The following is a 22,386-nucleotide window of genomic DNA, read 5'->3' as shown; positions in this document are numbered from 1 at the left end:
TTTATATCCTGTCTTGTTCTGCTTTCTTCATTTTTGTTGTCAGGTTTCTAAGTACATCTAGAAACATTTATGCTGATTGGTGCCATTTAACAATTTTATTTGGAACATCTGCTCATTTTTTGTGTTCACCACCAGTCAACACTCTTTCCTATTCCTCTTCTAAACCTATTAATCATTCTAAAAAATTACCAAATGTTCTGCAAGTGGTCAAACCGATTTACACTTCATTAAGTAGTGACTGTAATCCTCATTGTTTGATATATTTACCAATATAGCGGACTTTTGAATTTTTGCCATTTTGGTGATGGTGCAACAGGGCCATACAGTTGGGAAGGGGGCACTCTAATGGCATAACAATGTTACATCATGGGACTCAGCAGTGTGGTCATGCAACTACATATAGCAAGCCTACTATGAAACATACCTGTGTGATTTTAACTTAAAATTATTATTAATGTTTGATTATTAATGAGTTTGAGAATCTTTTCACTTGTTTAATGGGTACTTTTATTTTTCATCTCTGAAGTATATATTCATGACTTACCCAATTTTCAATTTTTTGTTATAGTCTGCGTACTAGTCCATTGTCAGTAACATGTATGACAGATATCCCCAGTCACTTTGTGGCTGGTAGTTTTACTCTTTTTAGGTTGTCTTTGGTGAACAGAAGTTTCTTATTTTCATGAGTCCAAAAGTATCACTTTTCTTGTTATAGTAAATGCTTTTACTGTATTATTTAAGGAGTTATTCCTTGTCCTAAAGCCAGGAAAACTTTCTACTAGATTATCTTCTGAAAGTTTGACAGTTTTACTTTTCACATTAAAATTTTATATCTACTTGGAATTCATTTTATCTATGTGTTATCCAGAACTATTTATTGAATAGGTCTTCTTTTGTCCTTCTTTTAATGTCATTCATAAATTAAGTTTTAATACATGCATTACTTTTTTTCTGTTTTCTTTGAGTCAACTCTTTGTCCAAATGAATAATTTTTGTTTACACAATATATATACAATTTTATACTGCTTCTCTATTTTATGTTATCTTATTTTCCATATTTCCACACTGTTTTATAACTATAATAGTTATTCCTATATACATTTTCACAGCATTTTTGTTTATAAATTCCCTATTACTGGTCAGTTAAACTTTTTCCAATATATTTGATATTACAGAGAATGCTATTATGAGCATTTACGCTCATCTTTTTTGTTCTGCTGAATTATAACCACAGGATATAATCCTAGGGACAGAAATACTGAGTAAGAGTAAGGATATTTTATGGTTTTAAATACCATAAATTAATATTGCCATACTCAATTCCAAAGTGATGATTTCGCTGTAACATTTTCATTTTCTGCCTCCAGTTATTAATAATTAAGTAATACTTTGACTTAGTTTTAATAAACATTGATTTAATTGCCCAAGAAGCTAATCAAGTTTTCTTCAGTGTATTTAAATGTGCATGTTTCTTCATGAGTGGCTCTCCTGCTTATTCTCTTTATATTGACGTTTTGGTGTTTTGCATGCAGATTTAAATAGGCTCTTTATAGAGTATGGTTCTATACTAGGTGCTGCATAACTTAACTTCTTTTTTGAATGAGCTAACATCTATTTTAATCCCTTGCTTAGTTTTTTTTAATTTCACCATATTGGAAAAATCACACAAGATTAACCTTGAACTCTTGAATAGAGGCAGTTGTGTCCTTTTTTAGCTGTATTCTGGCACAGTTGTGGCATCGTCTCTCTGAAGCCACTATCACTTATACCTCTGGGAATTGGAAATTGAATTACTGCCCTGCTTGGGGTAACCCACAAAGACCGGCTTCAAAGATGATGGTTTAAGTTTCTATCCCATTCAAAGCAGTGGTAGGCACAGAAGCAGAGCACAGTGAGTCATTCTCATCCTTTTGTGGGCACTCGGCTTAACTGCATGTCACATCTGACAGCACGCAGCTATTAGATGAAGGAACATCAAGTGCTATGTTAGCTAAATACCAAACTTGGAACCCAACTTCTAGACTATCAGAGAGGACATACACACATAGCTATTTCTTTACATTGACTATTCACCAGGGTGCAATAAACCATAATAAATGCTCTGTACAGAACCCCAACGAGAGCTAAAACACATATTGCTTTTTCACTCATTCGTTTTCGTTAAGAGTGCACCCTTTTCACTTGCTCGGATGTTATGGTGGAAAGTACCTTATAGATAACATTTGCCACTCTCCATTCTCCTTCTCCCCTTCCTCTCTCACACATCTAATAAGTCACTTGTTCGTTCCAGATTCATACATTTGGATTGTTGTGTTGTCTTAGTTCAGGCTCTTATTGCCACTCACCTAGATCATTTTAATTTCTCATAGTGCATCTTTCTGCTACTACTATTATCTGTCTTTTATTCCCTATATTAGTGAGAACATTTCAACTACAAACACTCAAACTATGGTAATGAAATAAAAACAAAAATATTTTATTGAATCAGAGAATTGGCTTCAAACAGAGCTAGAGTTATGGGTTTAAGTGATGTCATCACAATTATGTCTCTCTCCATCCCTCAGCTCTGTTTTTTCACCACTGGTTTCCTTTGGAGAGACTCTGTACACGGAGGGACAAAGATAGCCAAAGAGTCACAGGCTTGCATAAGGCGTTCAGTCAGAAATCCCAGAGGAAAAACAAAAACAGAAACAAAACATGATGTTCTTCTCTCCTAGCACATACATTATCCATCCATACCACCCCCAGAAGCCTTTAGTAAACTCTCTTTTTGTCAGGATCTATTCTTGGACCAGTTTGATAAGCAAACTTGTCCCATGTGCCCAACCACATGGTAGAGAGACAGAGATTCTTGTTTGTCAGCTCCGCCAGAAACACAAGGAGCAGTATTCAAAACAAAGAGTGGTGGAGCCAACTGAAAATTAATAGAATTTCACTTAATATGGCAATTAGAATTATCTTTTAAAAAAGGAAGCTATAATTATGTCTCTTGTTTCCTGCTAAAAAAATACAAAACCTTCTGTGACTTCCGAGTTCTCATGGGATGAAGTTCAACCCTGTAGAACCCTCGAGCCTGGCAATGGGTACGTAAGACTAAGGACTCATCCTACCTTCCCTGTCATTTACATCATTGCCTTAATATTCTTCATACACTTTGCTCTTTTAAGTTTCTATAATTAATAATGCTGCAATCTCTACCATGGAAGCCTTAATCCCTTTTCTCTGAACAGCTTAAATGCTGCTTTCAATTCCCAGTTTCAATTTCACCTTTTAAGTCTTTCTAGGCTCCATCAGTCAATCGCTAACCCCTCCATTGCTATAGCACGGGGCACTGGTGTTGCTTACACTCTTAATCAGCTTGTTTCATAATTGTCATTTTGTTTGTTTCTTACCCAAGATTTTGAGTGGCTTGAGGCTAAGAACCACTTCTTAATTGTCTTTACTTTGTGCACCACCCATTGTCCTGTAGCTCACATCAAATGCCAGAACAAAGACATGTTTATTAACTGAATGGATGTATGAAATAAGATCCCAGATTTTTGTGGTGAGAGGTTATTGAAAGTCTAATGTTCCTAACCAAGTGAATTTAGATCCTTAAGAATAATTTATGCTAAGAGAACTCATCTAATAATGCAGCCCAACAGGGTGGCAAAAGTATGTTGGCACAGTAACTTATCTGCAATACTGAAGACTTTTTTGCGGTTTGGAAGCTGAAGGCATTGTGCAGTTTGAGAGCATTACCAAATGGTGGAGTAAAACATTATATAACAATCCAAGAGATTATAGGCCTGAATAATGCAGTATACTAAAAGTATTTCCTTCTGGGACTTGGATCCCTTGGTTCTGATCCAATAGTCTATATTTCTACCTATTTATGGGTGAATGGTTAAGACTCACACATTTTAAATAAACTAAGGTATTATGTGCTCATTAAATAATATGTTTGAAATAAAATTCTAATCTCTTTCATAATATTTCCATCTCATGAACAGCCACAAAATGATTATTAGAGAACAGAAGATGACCATTATCAAGACTTCAGCTATTATGATTAAGTACATTCAGAAACTTTTCACTGTGTGCCCTCTTTCTCAAAGTCCCCACTGGCCCCCTCAATTCCATACCAAAGAGGAAATTATCTCCCCTAAGAATCAGGTACAGAAGTCAGAGAATTCTAGGATACACTAGTCACACACAAAACATGTAGTTACATAGAAATTGCTTATATTTTCTAGGTTCTGGCATCTATAGATCAACCCTGAATTAGAGTTTTGGTGGAAACAGTGACACCTACTACAAAAATGCCCTTGTGGGTACCACCACAGGAACCAAATATGAGCAAGACTTCAGCTGTATACACAGGTGTATGCATTATTGCAAAAGACCATACATAAGACTTTTGGGGTTATAAGGAGGTGCAAAGTTATCACAGTGCCATGGGAAAAGATAAAGCTCTAGACTTTATGTTTATGAATTACATAACAGCACTTATGAAAATCAGTTTATGCTCTTAACCAGCACCAGACAATGCTAACTCACCGTGCAAGAAATTAAAGGACATACCCTAAAAAATAAATTAAATTCAGTTTCCTCAGATTAAAGACATGGTGTTTGTCAACAAATTTATAGGAAGTCAAATGCCATTTGGGGCTTTTGTCTAACATATTAAGTTATCCATCAAGATGGTGGTAGCATTCAGAGCTCCACAAAACCTAAAGAGCCCTCTTTCAGAAATCAGATGTGTTCATCTGATATCTCTATCATATTTCAGATGTGTTCTCTACTGACAAAATCTTTTTTTTTAATATATATATTTTAACCAAGAAGTGTATCCTTCCAAAAGTTTTGAATATATAAAGTCTTAAGGCTAGAAAGTGCCTTAGAGATCATTTTGTTTTACTGTTCTACTTTGCAAGCTAAAAGGGTAGGAAAAAAAGAAATTCATTAGATATTACACACTCTATTAAAATCCTGAATACTCATTATTTGGACCAAGTGGGAACCCAAGGGTGGGTTGCCTTTGAACCCAGTCCCCCTGCAGTGATAACAACCAGAATTATTAAGAAGTTTTCAGGCTTCCCTAGTTTCTCAGTTAGCATTTTAAATTTTCTGTAGTGGTTTATAATTTTCAGAAATGTGGGACAAATAATCAGCATTTTGGGGGGGAGATGAGACAGTCTATAGGTATACAAAATAGATACCTATATACTTTTTTGAACACTAAATATTTCAGCGCCCATATTTTAGGGTTCCTCTTTGAACTATAGATTATTGCTCTCATTATTATTTATTTATTTATTTATTCTTCTTCATGGGAAACATATTTTGCCCACATTCTTCTGTTTCATATTCTAAATTAATCTGAAAGAAGATTCTGATCTACATTTTTGGCTCTTTAAGGACCAGATTTCTTGATATAGTCTCAAGTGTTAGTTCTTTGATCTTTCACCGAAGCCTGCTACTCACAGAGGGAGTTATTGTGTGTGCTGGAGTTGGGGGGAAAGTGTGCTTTGAATAAACCTACTTCTGTTCTATGTTACTGCTTAGATCTTTAGCTTATATTCCTTAGTATTTTGTAAACCTGTTTCAGCTGTTGCCAGCATTACTCACTGATAGCTAAAATGCATGTAGGGAGGTGTTTATGAATAGTGGAGAGTCTTTTATTCATTTTCAACTTACACAATATTATAATCAAAAATATTTTTAACAAAGGTAGAAAAGAAGATCAGGAACACTTCTGATAATGGGCGGTTTGAAGTTGCTATTTCTGCATGGAGAAATGTTTAAATCAGATTTAACAATAATTTCCACCAAGCTATTTATAGTTGAGATAATTACTTAAAATGTCATGTGCTCAATTATTGTTTATATCCTTAATTAAAATGAGAATTGAATATAAAATAAAATAAAATGCAAAAAAGGATTACTTTATTTCTTTGCTTAAAATTGTTCAACAACTCTTTGGCATTTATAAGATAAAGTACAAAATCATTAATAAGGCTTATAAATTATTTTAACATGGCTTTTTAAAAGAAATATTCTTACTATGGAATAAATATTTTTCAAATGAAATAAAATAATCAAATTAACTGTCTAACTAAAACATAATGTTATCAATTTAGTGTGCTGAGAGCAGCATGTTAAAAAATAAAATGTGGTAGAATATAATATATTACAGTGTCTATGTATAGTAAGTAAGTGTCAATATAATGTGGAAAAATTCAATTATGCTATAAGATATATGAGATATCATATATTATATTATGACATAAAATATATCACATCATACATTAGTTCAAGTATTTGCTTAAAGAATAAAAGTTGCTTAAAGTAATTATCCCTGAGAAATTATTGTCACAGGGCTAGACATCCCAATAGTAGATTCTTGAAGGAGAAGCAGCATGAATCAGATAAAGAACAGACTTCTGAGGAGGAAAGCAGGGCTCTGTCAGCAGGGTGCTCTTCTCAGGCATCTTTCCACATCCAACTGCCATGGTCATGGTTGGGTTATGATTCATCGGGTCCAGCATTTTTACGATGAAAGCACTTCATGAAAACAGTTTACAATTCTGATTTCTTAGAAAGACTCCCAAGTTTAGAATCACAAGCCCTTTTCAATTCTGTGCTCTAACGCACTTCATAGTGATGTAGTAGGGGAGCTACCTTTATATATCTTTTCCCCAGGCTCCTTTATGATGTTAGAAGATCTGTTGGAGTATCTTTTGCTTCTGTGTCTTGCTCTATGTTTGTTCTATTGTATTGCCTGAGCCTGTTCTGAAGCAAGTCAACCTATTAAAAGACATGGGATTTGAGGGAAAAAATAATTCATCCCTAATTTAGATATCTTTTATGGGTCAGCAAATGGTTGAATAGACAACTTGGGTTAATATATCATAGGAGTTACAGACTAATCAAATGGCTTGTGAAAGCTAGTCCGTGATTACTTAAGAATTATCTTCAAAACATTTCTAAAAAGAGTTAGTTTAAGTATATGCACCTACTACGGTAGACAAAATTATGTATAAAATTTACATACACTTGTGAAATTTTAGCTAATTACTGTGAGAAGGAAAAAGCCAGCTAATATACTAAAATATCTCTCATCAAGGCCAATGATTCTAAAAGATGATCAAAAGGTAAAGCTGCTTCTTGCTACTGACTTTTTTTTCATCAGTAGTTTGCAATGTATTATTAATCATTCCAATTTGGAAAATTCTAACATAAAATTGAGATACTGGATCAAGTAAAGAGAGCCCTGATTTGAGTTGGGAATCTAGGGAGGGTCCCATTTCCAGCCCCCAACACAGCCCTGTGAGCTTGGATAAGTAAAGGCACTTGGGTTCTCAAGTCCTCTCTGTTCCCAGCTGGGAAACAATGCTTGGACTACTGCCTTTGGACTACTACTACTACTACTAGGCCACTGAGGAGGCAAAACCTGTCTCCCTGGCAGGGGCGCAGCCCCTGCCTTCCTCACATCACCCTGCTTGGTCCCGGAGGATGGCTGGTTAGTCAATGATGGGTAAGACCCCTCAATGGCAGGGGCAACCAAAGACAGGCACAGTCACATGGGGGTCACCAGGGAAGGACTTGGGGGACATGGAGAAAGGGCAAAAGACCCTCACCCCTTGGCCTTGTCACGGCCAGAGTCCTCATTCTATCTAAAAGAAGTCTCCTTCTAACATAACATAATCTGTTCCAACAGATCTCCTGGCTGCTCTGCCCAGCTACCTGACCAGGTCAGTGAAACAATACTAAAGGCAGGTAGAGCCCTAAACTGGATCAGGCAATTTCTGGGAACAATTAGGCCTGGAAAAGGAATGCATTAAGTCCTATGAAACTTACTTTGCTAAGAATGCCAAGTTAGTGAGTACTGATGTTTAGGGTCAAGCATAGAATGCGATCAGTTTCCCAGGTTTCAGGGCCAAATGGGCACCACCCTGTCTACCAGACCCTGCCCTGAGACAAACCTCTGTATGTCTTCAATCATAGCCTTTTGACATTATTGATGAGCTTTGCATGCATGCTGTATATCCCTGTGCATATTGTTCTGAATAAAAGCCACTTTAAGATAAGGGCTTGAGGCATTCTCCACTAGAGGGAATCACTACCCCTTGTTCCTGGCAGACTGAGAAGTGTCTGGAATGATTTATTTTATTTTCCTCCATCCGCAGTGACCCAGGGGGACTCTGCATGGGATACGGTACCCCCCTCAGTTTCCTAGTTAGCAAAAATAAAATTTTATATAAAGTCACTAATCATCAGCGTCTATTACTAAAAGCAATTAGAGTTAGGCAGCTTTCTAGTTTCCCTGCAGCAATCTTGGTTTCAAAGTCTCTTGCTTTTTTTATGTTTCACATGTAGGTGGTAAAGCTGTAGACAGATACTTTTGCAATTAGGAATCACATTAATAACACTACATTTTGGGACATATAGAGAGGACTGAGTCCATAAATATAGTAATATATGATAAGTAATAATTGGTCAATGGTGACACACTTTCTCTTCTATAACACTGGGATAGGCCATATGCAAAGTGCTTAGTCATTATATAATGGTCGGGGTTAAATTAGTTTGATGCTAAAGTTCATAGTTAAGATCAACATTATTCTTTAAAAGACTCCCTCTCTAAAATCCTCTACTGTGCTGCCCCATTTCCCCCTTTATCGAATGCTTGGAGATATGTTATTATTGATATTACTGAGTTCCCAAAGCAAAGCTATTTTAGACTTAAGGAAAAGCTAAAGATAAGTCATGTATATAGAATTTGTTAGAAAAAGGATCCTATTGTTTTCTATACTCATACTAGACTATATGATATAAGAGGAAATTATTTCAAATACTTCATTAGATATTTATTGAGCATCTGCAATGTTCCAGGCAGTCTTATATGGGGTAATTTATAATGGCAAGAAAGTACTGGGATAGGTCACTCAGAGATTGTGACATACTAGAGAGAAATGATAATTAGGTAAATGTTCTTGACTGTTAAAACACTGATTTCTTCTGGAGGCAGGGATTAGACCTTAATGACCTTAGTAATTTGCTGTCATATAATTATGAGCTAGTTCTGTGTTTGTATGATAATTTTTTGTGTTTCTATGGTAATTTTTTTGAAGGAAAACCCTCATCACCGTTGAGTAAATGAGAACTCAAAACATTTCTTTGTTAGAAAAGAACTAGAAATACAGACAGACAAGGCTGCCTCAAGGTTGGTCATTCGGAAGGATCTTGCCAGTCTTGGCTCTTCTATTCTTTTATTCATGGAGCCAGACAAATCTTTCTGAAACGCAAATCTGGTTGTCACCTCACTGCTAAAACCTGGTCAATGGCTTCCCTTTGCATGCTGGATGCTAAAACTCAAGGCCTTCAGAATAAATTGTGAATGTGCTCCAGGGTGCAGACCTTGTTTACTTCCCAGCCTCACCTCTCACTTCCCTGTCCCCCTGAATTTCACCATATTACTTTATTTCTCTGAACAGAACTTACTCTCTTGTTCCTGAAAATTAGAGTATTAAAATGCTCTATTATAAAGCCCTTTCTCCTTCCCTCTCTCCCTTCCTTCCCCTTCCTCCTTCTCCCCTTCCTTCGAGGCAATTTCCTTTCTTTCCCTTCTTTTCCCTTTTTCTTTCTTCTTTTCTTTCTTTCCTTTCCTTCCTTTCTCTCTCTTTTCCTCCCCCTCTCTCTCTTTCTCTCTCTTTGTCTCTTTTTCTCCTACTTTCTTTCTCTCTTTCTTTCCTTTCTTCCTTCCTTCCTTTCTTTTCTTTCTTTCTTTCTTTCTTTCTTTCTTTCTTTCTTTCTTTCTTTCTTTCTTTCTTTCTTTCTTTCTTTCTTTCTTTCTTTCTTTCTTTCTTTCTTTCTTTCTTTCTTTCTTTCTTTCTTTCTTTCTTTCTTTCTTTCTTTCTTTCTCCTCTTCCCTCTGTCTCTTCACTTGCTTAATCACTACTTCAGGCCTTAGCTTTACTATGACTTTAAGAAAATATTCCAGAGTCATTAAGGCTGTTTAGACTCTCACAGCAAGTATGTAATGCCTTCTAGCCACACTAGGGTATCTTTGAATTTATCACACCCACTCAGTTATAATACAACTGTGTCTTGCTAGTCTTACACTATCAAAAACTAGTATAGCACGTGGCCTAAAAAAGGTGTATCAATAAATAATTATTAATTACATGAATAAACATTTGCCATGATCCTATGAGAATGATGCAAAAAAAAATCTGTTTGTGTACTAGGTACACAATTTATTATAAAGACAGAACACTTTGAATTAAGAAACCTAACGTTTGTTCCAAGAGAGCTGTGAACAGCAAACTCCAGAACAATTTAGAATCTCCCACAGCAACATTGATAGTGTGAGGAGATTGTTTAACATAACTCTGTAGCATAGTTCCCCTTAAGTACATGACTGAAAAAGTATCTGCTTCCACTTTTAGACACCTAGCTTCAGTCCAGTGTGCTGCCAGGTACATGCTGTCTCTTGCTTTGCTGCCTGTGATAGAGTTACACGCTCTGCATTGCATTTCATACTCTTGATTATTTACATAATCTCTCTGGCTGTGTCAATCAATTTACAGACCAAAAGGAATCCCATCTAAGCGTCCTAAGTCATATACTTGGCTGCCTCGCACAAATGTGTTTTACCTGGATTATGCCTGGCAGCACTAGTCCCCAAGTGGTGATCATTTCATTGTACTTAACACAAGGTTTCCCTAGAAACAGCAGGGGGGATACCTGAGGTACAGGGAAATCAAGCCTATTACGCATAATCATCCTTGATAGCTTGTCTTCTTTCATGATTTCTGACTTTAGAAGTGTATTACCATACAGGGTACTTAAAACTATATTGCAATTAACAGTTCCAGTGCCAGCCCCCTTTGAAAACTTCATACTCATGCCAAACTATCATACTGTGATCATTCCTGAAATATTAACTTTGAGAGGAAAGATGGTTTGTATTTTTCCCCCAAATTATGGAGTTTGTTAGATCTCTAAATATTTTGAAGGATAAGATGGAACACCATATTAACATTTTAAAATATATAAAATAAAAGTACTTGGATATTGCCAGAAGTGAACTGAGAAAGAAACTATTTATGAGTAGAGGGATACAGAGTAAATGTTGGTGAAAACAGTAAAATAATGATGGTGGCCGTAGTTCATTTATGTGTTTACAAGCTTATAGGTTAATAAAACAATACAGTACTAGAACATTAGAATATCTTAAAGTGTCAAGAGAGCTGACTACATTGTACTGTCATGCTTTAGATGAATGTTTTTATACCTAGATGAAGAGAAGTAAGAATGGTAGTAGTACATCAAGTGGTTTAATACATCAATGTCGTTCTATAGGAGACTTTTTACTTCTCAGACAGGAGCACTGAAGCAGACCTCACAAAGATGTTGTTGAGTACAGTTGACCCTGAAACAACATGGGGGTTAGAGATACCAATGTCCTGCACCGATGAAATTTCACATGTAATGTTTGACTCCCCAGAAATGTCAGTCGTCCCTCGGTATCCACAGGACACTGGATCTAGGACCCACGCGAATGTCAAAACCTACAGATGCTCAAGTTCCTTATATAATATGGTGCAGGATGATGCATACAGTTGGCCCTTGGTATCCACACGTATTTATTGAAAAAAAAAATCCATGTATAAATGGACCTGTGCAGTTAAAACCTGTGTTGTACAGAGGTCAGCTGTATTTTAAACATTCAGATTTTCCCATTTATAGGCACATGTTCCTAGAAACAAAAACAATTGTGTCTAATCAGAAAACCATTTTTCCCAATGTGATATTCAGGTAAGTCCTGGAGAAATTGCATTTCAAGGATGATCCAAATAGCCTTAAATACAGGTGCAAGTGGAGACTGCTGTTCACACGTAGGTAGAGTCTTGGGTACATGGATCAGAGCTGGGAGTGAGGCAGGGCACATGCTTTTAAGGCTGGTTCTATCTCTGTCTGACTTTGAGCAATTCTGTGTTGCCTTTCCCTACACCAATGGTTCTTAGACTCAGAATTGCCTGGAGGACTTCTTAAAGCATGAATTGCTTCTGTCAAACCCCAGGGTTTCTAATTTAATAGGTTGAGAGGGTCCCAAGGATTTGTGTTTCCTACCAAGTGCCCAGGTATTACTAAAGCTTCTTTATGGGATAGGCCTTGCGAACCCCTGCAATGTACACATCTTCCCATCTGCTTCCCTTTAGCTGGGATGGAAGTCGAAGGGTTACAGTGGAATGCATCGTGGCCCAATATGTTATGGTCTTTGGGTGATGCTGTGGGAGCAGTACATTCATAGGAATGGAACTGGGAAAGGAGGGAGAAAGAAGCACACATTTGGAACCAGCTCCCAATAGTCTCAGTTTCATTATTCTATGAACAAGATGAGCCTAGAGTTTGCAGGCAAAAACAACAACAAAAACAAAACAGAGTAGTCTAGGGAAGCATGAAGAATGTACCGGAAAAGTCCAATATATTCTCTAGTTCTCCATCTTTGCCCTTGCCCATACTATATCCTGGGGCTAAAAATGTCAACATATGTATAGGTGTAAGGTGTAAAGCTAACCTGCAGTTATCCTTCTAGTGAGAATATGAAGATCTTTCCTTGGATACAAAGTGACAACTCTCAGCAGCTTTGTGTTCAGGAAAAACAAAAGGGAACAAAAAAACAAGGTTGAATGTATTTCTTCAGTAAAGGGTCATGAAGAATTATTATGCTTTAAGTAGGATATTTTAAGATTTAAACATGAGTAGACATATTCTTTGTGATACATCTGAATGAATACTCACATTTATATGGCTAAATGTGGAATTATACATTGATGAAAAACATTTTCCAATAGGAACACTGAAATTAAAAAGATTTAGTTAGCTCATAAACTTGGGAAGAGTATCAAGATGACGCTTCTTCTTTATATTCTGAAACTCAAATTGTATTATAACTATTGCCATTAAAATAAAAATATGTGAAACAGAATGTTTTTCTCTTCCTTATTACTTATAACAAGCAGAATTACATGCCAGTATAAAAATTGTCAGGTGTATTAACAAACTTCTGTGATGGGATTTCTCCTCTAAAAGTTATTTTCTTTTGACGAGATGAAGCTGCATGCTTTCCTTATTGGCACATCATAGAACATTCCTTTGTTGCTACAATTCATTGCTCCTTCAGGGAGTCACTAGATAGTTCAGCATATTTACAGGGGCATGAATTACACTGCTGAAATAAATATTACAATGCTTCTCTATTCAGAGGACCTCAGAAACAGGATTATAACAAGACATCTGTTTTCTCTGAAGAAAATTACATGGGCCCTCTAATTCTCAATGGGAGGGAGGACAATTTGTGAACCTCGAACAAGTTTGCGTATTTTTTTACCCATTAAGGTAATGAAACTTATCTCTAAAAAGTGAACATTCTCTAAAATACATGGGAAGAATATTAAAAAAAAATAGTGCAATAAAATTTGCAGCACAAAAATAAAATGTAATGTTTGACAGAGCTTTGCAATTCTTACATCATTAAAGAGACTAGGAAACTAAGTAGTTGAGTATGAATATCCAGAATTTTGTTCATAATTTCATTCTCCAAATTATAACTTAAAAATGATACAAATTATCAAACTTGTTTTTTCCTACTCCTTTCTCTATATTGAAAGGACACTCTTATTAACAATGAAATGAACTGAGCTTTCCCTTCTTTGAAAGTAAAAATATACAAAGTCCAATCTAGTTAGTAGATATATAGGAGAAGATAATTTTACTTTTAATTGAGGCAATTAAATTTGTTTTTAATTTTTAAGCAGAAAATTCTGAATGTGGCTATTGAATATATAAAGTCATTTTATGAAAAGACATGACAGTCAACAAAGTTAATAGGCAAGCCAAGGAACCTAATATTTCAACAAAGTAGACATGCAGTACTCCACAAAATCTTTTATATAAACCTTCATGTTTCATAAAAATATTGCCTTTTTTGAATTTGATTAATAATTTACTTCTTTCTTTGAGTATTATTTTTTAAAAGTTGGTTATATTTTCAGGTGCCATACCTTTAAAATATCCAAAAGTACATCTGATGATTAGTAAACACATACTTGAAAATTTAATAATTGGAATCTTCCCAACACAGTAGCCATTGTTTACATGTGGCTACCAAGAACTTAACTAAGACTAGCATGATTGAAGAGCTGATTTTTAAATTTTAATGTTAAAAAATGTTAAATATATTTGAAACAACTTTATCAACTGTAAATTTTATGATATAAATACAGATAAAGTATTTCTGATGAAAATTAAACCTCTGAATTGAGATTTAAGTATAATACACTGGATTTCAAAGACTTAGTATAAAAAATAATGGAAAAAAACCAGAAAAAGTATTGTTTACATATTGGATTAATATCTTGCATACATTGGGTTAAAAAATTACATTAGTAAAAATTTTAAAATTCACCTGTTTTAATATTTTTTAATGTGGCTACTTGAAAAAATTAAATTACATACATATCTCACATTGTGTTTCAATGGAACAGCACTGATCTACAGAGTACATAGCAATTAAAACTTAATTTTTGCAGTTTATGAAGTCTGTGGCCAATTATCACTACGTGTATTTTTGAGCATATTCATTTTGTATAACCATAACTAATCTAATTAGGGAATAAGTTTCCTCTTACTTGTGAGGCCATTTTAACTTTTAGTGAGTTTTCACAGCCCCACATTAGGCTATTTTTTTTTAAATGCAAATCTGAGTTTTTAAATTAAAGGATATTTTCTGGGTCACAGTGTGTAGTTACAAAGGTTGTTGACAACATAAAGGCACCTAAATAAGTGACCCAACCTATACTTCACTCACCAAGCCATGGCCCTGGCAAGGGCCTGCATTTGTCTGGAGAATGGAGCTCCTTTCTAAGTGGTACAAAAACAGCATAAGCTAGCTAGCTCTACATGTTTGCATGAAAATGCAATATTGCAATATCATTAAATACAATGTCAGAAAATTGTTTCCTGCTAAAATAATATAGGTAGAGTGCATTGATCTTCCTAAGTGATATGCAGGAAGAATACTATCATTCTGCATTTGACAAGGGTTTATTATTTTCCCAACTTTCACATATACTCTATCAGTATTTTCATAGTAATACTAGGAGATAAGTAAAACAAGCCTTGTCCTCATTTTAAAGCCAAAAAATAATGGAATTGAATTTCCCCTTTGGATTGGTATAGAACACAGGATCACCATATCTTCTCCTTGCAAACAAAATCATAACTCATCCCTCGTGAGGCAGCCCCACAGATATAAACACTGGAACTAAAAATGAACGTAATACCTATAGGATAAGAACAGATTATAATACAAGGAAATAATGCATCTATGTTTTTGGTTTCTAAAATTCAACCAGAATTGCGATTTCTAGTAAAAAAATATTTAATCATGTTTTGTTATTAAATTATATATGACAATGTAGTGCATCCCCCACCAAAATCTAATTTATGTATTATAATTACCAGTTCTGTACAACCTATCTCAGTAAGCCTATGAAAAAAAAAAAGTTCTCCCTTGAAAATATTCCTGAAAATTAGAACGCCCTGGAGGGACAGCTTTATATTAGAGTCAATTAAAATCAATTCTTAGTTAAAAATAAACACTGTTTTCATGCTATATGTTTTATTTAAACATAAGAAAAAACAACTTAGCTAATGCTTTTATAAATCTAGAAGGCTCTAAGGGGAATATCTTTAAGGTAATTCCTTAATATCCCTTTTGGCAGAGTATTAGTCATTTCTTATTCAATGTAGATTTCTTAAGTAGCTGACATTTATTTTGTTTCTTACCACCTGATCTTGGCACCTCAAAATCTGTTTTTCATTTGTTTTACATTTATTCATGTTTTAATGGCTCCTAGTGATTTTCAACTAGCATTTTCCTAAGGAATGAGTTTTAAGATCTTTCTATATATACAATGAATATTGTTTGTATCTATGCTGTTTTAAAAAATTTATATTTGTTAAACAGTAATGACTCATTCATATTGACTATATTCTTAACTGGTACTGATATTAACCATTGAATTGGCTTACAGTTCCCTTGAATACAGTAAATGGTATGTATATTTAATTATATGAAATATTATGCCTCTCTTGCCATGGTTTCATAAGTAGTGTATATGTTCACTGAAATTCAGCCCAGGCCTAAACCACATAGATTTTTTTAAAAGAATTTTAAATTTTATTTTTCAATTACCTTTTATATTCAGTATTATTTTGTATTAGTTTCAGGTGCACACCATAACGGTTAGACAATCATATATTTTATGAAGTGTCCCCCCTGCCCTGATATTTCAAATACCCACCTGGCACCATGCATAGTTATTACAATATTACTGACTATATTCCTTATGTGTGTACTTCACATCCCCATGACTGTTTAGTAACCTTCAATCTGTACTTCTCAATCCCTTCACCTTTTCCACCCAGCCCCCTCAAACCCCTCCCCTCTGGCAACCATTGGTCTGCTCTGTGTCTACCAGTCTGTTTCAATTTTGTTTGTTTATTTTGTTCTTTAGATTCCACACATAAGTGAAATCATATGGTGTTTGTCTTTCTCTGACTGACTTATTTCACTTAACATAATAAACCACTTAGATTTTTAAGAATGCAATGTTCTATCTTTATAAAAAAAAAGTTGGCACCACTACCTGTACTCAAAAGCAAAGTTCTTTTTTGGAGTATCAAACCACCACAACTGCCAGATTATGAAGGAATTGGAGATAATGACTTTAAAACATTTTATATTTATTTCATTCTCATGTTTATCAAATCAGCATGGTCATGAAATGAGATTATTTAGGCACATATTTTATCTACACCAATTTGAGTAAAATTTTAATACAACATGATAAAAGAGTATTTATTTTAAAAGAAAAAACATGAATTCCCCCAAACCAATCACACGTACTAGTCATTCTGTAAGTCATGTAATGGACATTGTCATTTTGACATGTAGAACGTTTCTCTTCTTCTATCACCTTTGAATTAATTGGATTGTAGAGAGGTAGGGCAAGGGAAACAGGGGTGGAATTGGGAATGTGCAATGACTCCCAATGCTATTTGTATCACTGGAACATTTTGAAGTCAGGTCGATGTTAACCAAATAAAGGAAGCCCCACTGACTTTCTGTCTCCTCCAGACAATAAAACAACATAATTGCGTCTGTGCTCCTCTTTTCAATTGTTCGACTATAACACAGATTCAGAACTAACTATAGATTCTAATTAACTCAAATTAGACTAATGAGAGGGATGATAAGTACCACAACACGAAGATTAAAAAAATTAATCCTAATTTTAAACCTCAAATTGTTGGGAACAAGGAAATAGATGTTAAAGGAGCAAATTGACCACTAACTATAGATGTTAGACATTAGCAGTAATTGATCAATGGCTTTAACCAATTTGAATGCATGTTCCTGACTGTCTACAAGGAAGGATTTCAGCACCTAAAGGATAATAGCCCAAATTTCAAAATGGTACTAAGCCTTCTCTGCCACCTGATCTGCATTTACCATTAGCTTGGTAGGGTAGAAATAAGAAAGTACTTTACTGGTTTGAAAATTAATTGATTTAAAAACTTGCTTGGCATATTTTTGAAAGTTCAGAAAATTTAGAAAGACTATGACAACATATTATTAAAGACATTTTGAAAGATGTCCTATAGCACTCATGTGGTTTGAAATCCATAATATGATAAAGATTCATAAGTATAAATTTGTAATTCTAATTTTTGTTACATACAAGATTTAAGATAACAAAGAATAAAATAAAAATGTATTATAATAAATTATAGAGCAATGTGATTAAAATTTTACAAAATCAAAACCACATAAAGGAAGAAAACTAAAATGAAGGCTGTTTGGATCAGGCCAGAGACATATAATCAAATATCACACTTAACTTAGAGTTTTCTGCAAACCAAAGTGAAAAGGGAGATAAAGCAGGCTGCATGACTCTCATTATTAACAAAGGTGGAATCACACTAGTTTCTCAGAGGAATCAATGTTTTCAAGAAATAAACTTTTTGATGTCTTTAGAATGAGAACTCATGTTGTGGCTTACCAAACAATAATCTCCTCAACCAGTCTGAGGGTTGTAGTAGATGTTTGGTACATTTATAAGAAAAATTTGGATTGATATTCCAAATAATACTAAAAATAGAGAGCTTTGGTGCAGTGACTTAAGCCAATTTGCCATTCACAAATATTAGGCTCTTTTTGGTTGGCTTCTAATCCCTGTCCTTCTTTCTCCTTCCCCCACAGAGGTAGAAGTGAACTCTAGTTTCTCTCTCTAACATAACAAGTGCATGTTATACCAAAAGCAAGCCACAGGTATAAGCTAGCATAAATAGATTTATTACCAGGAAGGTGCTAAAACATTCAAACAGTTCCTTAAATCAGGTGAAATTCTGGCTCTCTATTCTTCTAGAGGCCCCTGGGACAACTGTCTTTAGGATCTAGTTGAAATTAGATGAGTCCTCTATTTTGCCCATGTGCCATGGGGAAGAACAGGGGTCCTAGGAATAGCACATTGCTTTGAAGGATATTAGGGAAGCTGGTTCACCAGGTTCTCACATATTCTTTACAATGGGAAAAAGTATCTCAAATATCTCTTCTGTTCTATTGAGGACAGAGATGACAATACTAGAAGTAGTTATTGGGTCCTTCAAATGCCATCTAACTACCCTAATTAAAATATGTCTAATACTAATAATCTATTCTAGCATGTAGATTGTAGTTAATATAATCACCCACATATCATACTGTCTATGCTGAAGTGTTTAAAATAAACTGTAAGAACCTAACAGGAATGGTCATAATCTACTCATAAGAAGACTCAGGCTTTCCTAAGATGTCTTTCCCTTGAATATAAGTTAATACAACATTCTTCTTTATTAATATACACAAAATACAGGGTGGGGTAAAAGAAGATTTACAGATGTATGTGAAACAGAATTTTTTCTTGTATTCTTACTTATTACTTATTGTATTATTTTCCATACAAACAACTGTAAACCTACTTTTCCCCACCCCGTATTTATTTTGTCATAATAAACACAGGTATTCTTCTCTTTAGTACCTTATGAATAGTGTATTGTTTCAAATTATTTCCCATATATCATTTAATTAATCCACTGAAACTCTGTACATTAGATTACAATAGTGGCCTTTATCTCCATTCTATAGAAGAAAGCAGGCGCTCACCTGGGCCAAGTGAAGTATTCAGAGTCACATGGCAAATCTGGGCAGAGCTGGCCTTTCTAGTCTTGTAAGGTTTTCCATTGTGACATTTTTCTAAGTGATCTTTTTTAATGTCCCTCTTGCTGTTTTTCCAGGAAAGCCTGCAAGAGGCATGAACTTATATTCTTTTACCTGTTTTACTTCCTCTAATTACTCAATAAAAATGATTTCCAAATATTCTCTTTGGCTGTGTAGGAGTATGCTTTTAAGTTCTCTGATGATTCCTGAAAGAAAAAAAAAAAAACCCAACTTCTTCAAAATAGAATTTAACTGTAAATTGAGCTCTATTTTTATTTAGAAGACGTTGAATGGTAGCCTGTACTTCTCAAAAATTGCAAAATATTTACCATATAGTAAGCCTGGTTTATAATATAAATGGAAATTTTTGTCTGCTTATTTTGGGCAAGTTAGAAAATTGGAGTACTTCAGACAAAATTCTTAACTTATTTTTGTTCTCTGGCTAATAATTAGATCAAAGATATCTCAATTATAATTCACTTCTCCACTATCAATGTTTTCTTCAAAACAAAATTAGCTTTTCCTAAGGAAATAATATTGTTTCATCGAGAAAAAATCTCTATATATGAGTCAGACAAAATGAGTTTGCTTTGTCCTATTTCTGCCTATTATTTGCTAATTGACTTTGCCTAGTTTCTATGAAATCTGGAATGAAACATCTGAGGAGAAGAAATAATGTGAGAACCTCATAGGGTTTTACAGGAGTATAAAATAAGGGTAAATATGTCAGTGTTTTTGTTATTTATGGCAAATTCTTCTTCATGCTTCAACTCAGGCATTCCCTCCTTTAAGCATCCAGCCCTTGCATACACCATCTTCACTCACCTTACTGGATATATTCTCTTTTGCTTACCTCTGCCATTGCATTTACTATATGTAGTATCTGCCTAATTTTATGCCTCTCTCATAACATAAGTAGTTCACAGAGAACAAGGACAATATTTTATTAGTCTTTGCAGCCACTGGAAGAGCAGTGCTAGTTGCAGGGTACATTCTCAAAATAAAGTTAAATAAATGAATGGATACGTAAAAGAATGGAATGAAAGAAAGTTACTCATCTATCTTTGTGATTGTTGTGAAACAAGATTGTTGAGAAGATCAAAATTGGTAATGTGCAATAAGTTAAATTTTTTAAACTTAACTACCACATACTGTTTCCCTCAGCTTGCATGGCTTTAAGAAATGAATGGTGAGTTAAATTAAACTAACGTAAAACTTTAAAGTATTTATCATGAATCTGTGCCCAACCATATACAGTTTGTAAATGCTGACCTTGTGCACATCAAATCTGAAAGACTTGATCTTACCATCCGCCCACCTTGGCAAGGCCCTCTCCCTGAGGTTGAGAGCTGTGGGTGTTTCAGACTGCCAGAAACTAAGGAGATATGACAGGAAACCAAATGGGAAACTGCTAGCTGTCTTGGGCTCACTGAGACTTGTGTATAACAGGGCAGACTTGTCACTAGGCCCTTTGGAGGGGAAATGAAGCGATGAACTAATGCTGGGCATAGGAGACGCCAGGTCCTGACAGGCTAAGGTGTGACCTGCTCAATCCTAACCATCCCAGACAGTTCGTTCTTTAGAAGAACGAACAAGCTGGGAGATGGCCAGGGGCAGGCAAGGTTGCAGGGGAAAGGAGGTGTATACAGAGCCCATGGAGAGTAGAAAAAGAAAGGGCAAGTGAGATTACTGGTCATCTGGTGTCTTAGATTCCACGCAAAGCAAACTTCAAGCACAACAGCAAACACAACCTTTGAGCATTACTCTCTTTGAAGAGTATTTACCAAGTGCTGTCTGGCTTGAGCTCCCAGACTTGGTTAAACATGCATTTTGTTAATGTTGTTTTTCTGACTTTCTCTTTTTGTTATTGTTGCTATTATTGCTTAAAAAAAATTTTTTTAATATCCCACTTGCTCTAATATAATTCTGGTTCCAAAGAAAGGAAAAAATAAAAAGAGAATGAGGAAAAAGGAAAAAGAAAAAAAATATTTCACAGAGCATCTTTAAAAAAATTTTTTCCATAGAAAAATATGTAATTTGACATTTATAATGTAATTATAAATATATTATTAAATATAATATCTGATTGATCATACTATTAAATATATACATTTGATTCTATACATCTTTCTCCATTTAAAAATATTAATATTTATAAATTAGCAGGCAATTCATCTAAATCTTATCATTTTTATGTTACCTTTTCTTAAAATAAAAAACAAGTTTAATAATTACATTAAAATACATTTCATTTGTTGACTAAAGATATACAAACATATCAATGCACTTAAATATATCATTGTACTCTATGATATTAATTGGAAATGAAATATGGGAAGTTATAAATGAAGTGAAAGGTTTCTTATGCCTTTTTATATGTTTTTATTGTGACCATTTCATACATTTTTATCACAGTTCTTTGTTTAGGTAGCCAATGATCCAGCTGAATCAAAGATCTAGGAAAATATTTATCCTTAAATTTTCAACACCTCACAAAATTCTCGAGGCTCTTAATTAAAAATATTTAATGATTAAAAGATGAATAGAATTAAGACTTCACACACAATTACACCATTTGTTTTGGCAATATGTTTTAGAGTGGTAGCATTTCAGTTTTTTAACAGGCAACACACATCTTATTTTTCACAGATTGAAACTAGTCATACGAACTGGACTTGCAGTGAAGATGGTGGCAGAGGTACACATGGCCCGCCTGCTTGTACAACTGTGTCAAAATTGCAACTAAAATATAGATCATCACTCAGAACCATCAGAAATCAAGTTGAGTGGAAGTCTGACAATTATAAAATTAAAGAAACCACACTTATCCAGACTGGTAGGAGGGGCAGATACAGACTAGTAGAAGGGTCAGAGACACAGAACAGTCTGGGTCCCACATCTACATGTGGAGGATAAAAAGTCTGAAGAGATATCGCAGGAGTTCTACTACCATACCAGGCTCTCCAGCCCAGGGTTCCAGTGCCAGCAAAAAAAGTCCTCATAACTTCAGGCTGCAAAAACCACCAGGGATTGAGATAGTGGAAGAAACTTCTAGAGTCCCAAGCAGTTTC

The 22,386-nt window shown here is 34.7% G+C and overlaps 1 protein-coding gene and 1 long non-coding RNA gene across 3 annotated transcripts in view; both read right to left on the bottom strand.

Annotated features, from left to right (window-relative positions):
- Positions 1–22,386, bottom strand: part of ALDH1A1 (aldehyde dehydrogenase 1 family member A1) — a 131,087-nt gene that overhangs the window by 70,915 nt on the left and 37,786 nt on the right. The window lies entirely within an intron of this gene.
- On the bottom strand, positions 6,149–11,401 carry LOC129078260 (uncharacterized). The gene is made up of 2 exons (XR_008529940.1): positions 11,282–11,401; positions 6,149–6,789 (listed from the first exon to the last, which is right to left on the bottom strand). It is a non-coding gene; the product is annotated as an uncharacterized LOC129078260 (long non-coding RNA).

The sequence above is a fragment of the Pteronotus mesoamericanus genome, unplaced genomic scaffold, assembly GCF_021234165.1.
Source record: "Pteronotus mesoamericanus isolate MK-2021 breed Mesoamerican mustached bat unplaced genomic scaffold, CSHL_Meso_final contig_73, whole genome shotgun sequence".
NCBI lineage: Eukaryota > Metazoa > Chordata > Mammalia > Chiroptera > Mormoopidae > Pteronotus > Pteronotus mesoamericanus.
Note: the sequence above shows the minus strand (reverse complement) of the source record. Positions and strands in the feature narration are given on the sequence as shown.